General features: G+C 36.0%; 1 protein-coding gene across 21 annotated transcripts in view; it reads right to left on the bottom strand.

Moving 5' to 3' along the window:
- The window catches only part of IKZF2 (IKAROS family zinc finger 2), a 180,313-nt gene that overhangs the window by 126,535 nt on the left and 47,778 nt on the right, over positions 1-6,000 (bottom strand). The window lies entirely within an intron of this gene.

Raw genomic sequence — 6,000 nt, forward strand, 5'->3', positions numbered from 1 at the left:
AAGTGCTTTAACCACTGTGCCACCAGGGCTCCTTCTCAGATAAGATCATGTAAAAACAAGAAGAAATCAGAACTATATTCACATACAGAAACAGATCTACAAAGTCAACCCATTTGTAACTACCGCTACCTAGATCCTTCCTCACACCAGGGACCTCAGTAGAGCTGACAACAAATGCAGTTGACAGATTTCCCCCTTGCTTCTATCCTAGGATTTTCTGAAAAGAGCTCACTGCTTCCGCTCACTCAGTCCGTGTAAAGTATCCAAAAGATATCCCTCATTGCTCTGATTGCTTCTTTCAATTCCAGTGACTCCCTGAAATGTCCAGTTCCTGACCCTTAATTCCCCTGAACCTCCCAAAAGATTTGACTCCTCTCCTACAGCAAAGCTCTCTCCCATGAGCTACCCATAGAAACCAATTCCCTTAACTGCCTTCCCTCCCAATCCTTCCCCAAAGATCCAATCCTCTTCTCCCTCACTGTTTTCCTTTCCAACTACTCCCAAAAGAACCTGACATCATTATTAGTGAAAATACACTAGAGGTTTTAGGGTGCGGGGGCGGGGAACCACTGGAGCAAAGAAAAAAAAAAAAACAATATGATGAAGGAATGATATTCTAATCTCTGAACTGGTTCTCTCTTACCTAAAAGTTTTATTCATATACAATTCATTGTATCACCTCTGACACAGTCAAACACTCCCAAAGCTTGATCAAATGATTTTATCTGGAACATTTAAAGAAATGCCGTGTGTGTGTGTTTTCCTATACAGAGAGCCTACCAATTTAAGAAATTGTGACCAAAATAAAAAGACTGAAGTGCAGTAACCCTTTTTTTAATTCCCATCTATCATAAACACTGGGAATCAGAATTCTGGAAAACAAAATTGCTTCTTCAGCCCAGACTATGGATACGTTGTCATCTTGCTCAGAATGCTATGCTGTAGCTCACTGCTTAACCAAACTCAGTGAGAAAACTGTTATTTCATCATAATGTCTGCACCAAGACTTAAGAGTTTCAAAACAACTTCTTTTACACTATTTTAATTCTTGTCTACTTCAGATAATAAAAACATCTTTGAAGCAAAAATAAATGTATAATCTGAAGAATATTTTCTTCAATCTCATATTTTTATAACCAGAAATACTTGTGACAAGGATAAAGTAGTTCAATTTTTTCATTTTTTCATTTAGAGATGTAAATTTCCCTGCACTGTCTTTATTTAAATTGTTAAACTTCATAATTGGTTACCTCTCTTTTCTAAAAAAGGCATTGCTATAATGACTGACAATAATGAATCAAAATAATTAGTATTTAATTATTTTTAACATTACTTCTATATTTTTTATTTCTTCTGTGATTTTTAAGTGAATAATTTATGGAAAGAGGATAGCAAACTATTTTCTTGTTTAATTTAGGAGATCCTTGCTTTTTTAAAAGAAGAGATAGTCTAACTACTTTTAAAGAAAAAACATTAGTTTTTAGTAGGTTTTTCATTTCTGATACAAAATACCTAAAACTCTTCGCCACTTGGAAAATATAAAAGTAAAGTATCTCAAGTCTCACCCTCATAACTTCTGTGGTTCATATTTTGTACTATGAACACATTAAATAATACATATATTGAAGATGTGGTTAATATTTAATATTTGGACAAAGGTACTAAAAAGCATCTATCCAATTTTTAAATACTTTAGAGCTCGAGGATAAAAAATGTTTTAAATGTAATTTTCACTCAGAATATCTCTATCATTTCATCAAGCCAACAGATAGTAAACAAGAGACATGTTATGTTGTTGATTAATTATAGCAGGAAAAAATCATGGATATAGAAATCAATTATATCACATATATAGCAGGGGCTGAGTGCTCATTTTTCAGTCAGGTCATTTGTCTTTTACGGCCAAATTAGCCTGCCTAGATTCATAAACAACACTGATGTTGCCCTCAGGTCAAAAACTGTAGACATGCATTGAAAGAGAGCCCTTTCAAAGTACTTGGACTGTTAACAAAAGACAAATAATGGTCTTCGGAAGGTATGTTCTAGTCCTTATCCTTGAGAACTTTAAGGCTTAGTGAGGCAGAAAATATGAAGAATTATTTCTTATTTCAGCAAGATTTATTACATCAATTTCAAGAAACAGATAATTATAATGCTTCACGGTGTCAAGGTTGTATAGTTTGAGGAGGGACATCTTTGAATTCCATATACTTGTATGCCTCATTTTAAGCATGTGTGCATACATGCGTTTTTCCAGTTTTCATTACAATCTCAAATTTCTAATTGTAGTCTCTAAATGTTTTTGTCACTATAGAAAGAGTAGATTTGACCATCTATAGTGAGAACTTGTCTGCAACTGAATAGGTCAGTTAGGTGAATTGTGGTTCAAATTCAGTCATTGCTAGAACTATATTCTTAACTTCATGTATCAGAGTTTTCAGTGATAATTTGGATAATTTGCCTTGATATCCGTATTTCCCTCAGGAATGCTTAGGGGAGAAAAAACAATTACACAAATACACATCATACATACCTACTTCTAAACTCCTTGGAAAGACAGACAAAAATCCTAGACCCTTCTTGAAAACATTTTAGAGAACTGTCAAGAACGCCAGATCATGATAGAGCAAAACACGCCAAACTGGACGTCAAAAGACTTGAAGCTTATCCATTTACAACTTGTATAGCCTTAGACAATTTACTAACTTGGGTCTCAGTTTTCATATCTCTAAAGTGAAGGGTATTGAGATACATCTCAAAAGCTATGAGTCTATGAAGTGTGAAGAATCAGGGACATGATGCTAAAGGTCAAAAAGTAAAATAAAAACAAAAGTGACACCAACAGAATTGTCAAGAGGATGGTGTGAACATAAATTGGGTGAAAGTGAATGAAATCACTATACAGAAACCCACAAGACATTATCCTTTTCAGTATTTAGTAAGATTCCACAAAGTTTTCAAAATGGGTGTTATGTCTCATGCCACCTAGGGTAACATCAACTGCTAAGAACTGAAATAACAAGGAATACGTACATGTAGATTTATTTCATTGGAAAGTACTTTTTTTTTTTTAATTGAGAGGCAAAACTTTACACAATTTCTTTTAAATGCCTTCTGCATTTATAGAGGATGAAATAAGTTTGCTCATATTAGCTTAATGTGCTACTTTTGACATCCCAATGCCCTGTGATCTGCACTTTGCTTAATGAGTAGATTTACATGAATGAAAAGACATAGGGAATCAGCTTCTGAAAAACCCTTAGTGTGGCCCACAATTTCAGAGAGCTGAGCTACGTGCTGAGCTACTGAACTGATGTGACCTGAGATCTGATCCCACTGCAGTGGCCATCAGGCTCTAGTGGTAGTGTTACTTTACCAAAATAAACCCCTCCTCAATACGAAAATGTGCCAAGAGTACTTCCAGGTGCCAACTTCTACTCTTCTGGAATAAGATTCCACTAACAAAGTTAATACAGTTTTAAACTGCTTTTCTTTAAGGAGGCTCACATATTTAGATTCTACTTATCCTGAAACAACATCTCAGAAAAACAGACTATGTCTTGGAATTCAACAATATCATTTAAAAAACACACAGCTTTTTTTTTTTTTCCTGATACAAAAGCAATACATGTTCACTGTAGAAAATCTGGAAAATCTAGAAAAGTATATAGACAAAAACAAAAATCACAAATAATCGCAACACTCAAAGATGACCACTACTAACATTTAATGTATATTCTTCCCATTTTTTATCTATGAAATACATATTAAATTTTATATAGCCCAAGTCAAGCCTGAGTCCACTGCCATCAAGTTGATTCTTGACTCATGGCAACCCTAAAGTACAGAGAACTGCCCCACAGGGTTTCCAAGGCTGTAATCTTTACGGAAGCCAACTGCCACATCTTTCTCCCATGGAGCGGCTGGTGGGTTCCAACCACTGACCTTCCAGTTAGCAGCTGAGCACTTAACTACTGTGCCACCGGGGCTCCTTCAAATTTATATATAGTGGGATTTTATTTAAAACTGTGAGATCCTACTATAACAACATGTATAACTTTTTAATTTATGTATTCTGAAAAATTCTTACACCATTCTTATTTTTAAAGCTCATGGGTTTTAATAATTACCTTATTCTATTCAGTAGATATGCCAGTTTTTTGTTTTTGTTTTTTTAACCAATCCAATATTATTTAAAATATTTCCAAAAATTTAAATTTAAAAGTTAATTCTTCATATTAAATACTCAATTTGGAGATATTATTTCAAGAGTGGTTTTAACAGTTGATCCTATAAAACTCTCAGTAAATGAAAAATTCAAGTAGACACAAACTTACAGTAGTGGAAATTTTATAATCAATGTGCTTCATTTTATTCATATAAATCAAATTATAGGTGGTGACAACCTGTGAATATTGCCTTTTTACCATCCACCTTGGAATTTTAAGTCTGCATATCATGGTTAACATAACCACAGAATAATAAATGCTTGTATTGAGTATCTGTTATGTCCAAGACTCTATGCTAGGTGTTTTACAAACATTCACTACAATCTTTTATTTTATTTATTGACCTTTAAGTGAAAGTTTACAGATAAAGTCAGTTTCTCATATAAAAATTTATACACACATTGCTATGTGACTTAGCTGCTCTCCCTATAATGTGACAGCACACTCCTCCCTCCTTTCCACCCTAGATTTCCCAAGTCCATTAAACCAGCTCCTGTCCCTTTTTGCCTTCTCATTTCGCCTCCAGCCAGGAGCTGCCTGTTTAGTCTCATGCATCTACTTGAGCTAAGAGGCAGTCTCTTCATGAGTGTCATTTTATGCCCCATAGTCCAGTCTAAGCTTTGTCTGAAGAGTTGGCTTCAGGAATGGTTTCAGTTCCGGGCTAACAGAGAGCCCTGGGGCCATGTCTTCCGGGGTCCCTCCAGTCTCAATCAGGCCATTAAGTCTGATCTTTTTACTAGAATTTGAGTTCTGCACCCCACTTTTCTCCTGCTCTGTCAGGAACTCTCTGTTGTGTTCCCTGTTGGGGCGGTCATTGGTCGTAGCCAGGCACCATCTAGTTCTTCTGGTCTCAGGATGATGAAGTTTCTGGTTTATGTGGCCCTTTCTGTCTCTTGGGCTCATATTTTCCTTGTGTCTTTGGTGTTCTTCATTCTCCTTTGCTCCAGGTGGGTTGGGACCAATTGATGTATCTTAGATGGCCACTCACTAGCTTTTAAGACCCCAGACGCCACTCACCAAAGTGGGATGCAGAACATTTTCTTAATAAACTGTGTTCTGCCAATTGACCTAGATGTCCCCTGAAACCATGGTCCCCAGACACTGACCCTGCTACTCTGTCCCTCAAAGTGTTTGGTTGTATTCAGAAAACTTCTTAGCTTTTGGTTTAGTCCAGTTGTGCTGACTTCCCCTCTATTGTATGTTGTCTTTCCCTTCACCTAAGGTAATTCTTATCTACTATCTAGTTAGTGAATATCCATCTCCCTCCCTCCTTATCTTGTAACCATCGAAGAATGTTTCTTTCTGGGTTCAAACCATTTCTTGAGTTCTTATAATGGTGGTCTCATACAATATTTGTTCTTTTGTGACTAATTTCACTCAGCATAATGCCTTCCAGATTAATCCATGTTATGAGATGTTTCGCGGATTCATCATTGTTCTTTATCGTTGCGTAGTATTCCATTGTGAATATATCATAATTTGTTTATCCATTCGTCCGTCGATGGGCACCTAGGTTGTTTCCATCGTTTTGCTATCATGAACAGTGCTGCAGTGAACATGGGTATGCATATATCTATTTGTGTGATGGCTCTTATTTCTCTAGGGTATATTCCAAGGAGTGGGATTGCTGGATCGTATGGTATTGCTATTTCTAGCTTTTTAAGGTAGCGTCAAATCAATGTCCAAAGTGGTTGTAGCATTTTACATTCCCACCAACAGTGTATAAGTGTTCCAGTCTCTCCACAACCTCTCCAACATTTATTATTTTGTG

This window comes from Trichechus manatus, unplaced genomic scaffold, assembly GCF_000243295.1.
Source record: "Trichechus manatus latirostris isolate Lorelei unplaced genomic scaffold, TriManLat1.0 scaffold00041, whole genome shotgun sequence".
In the NCBI taxonomy this organism is placed as follows: Eukaryota; Metazoa; Chordata; class Mammalia; order Sirenia; family Trichechidae; genus Trichechus; species Trichechus manatus.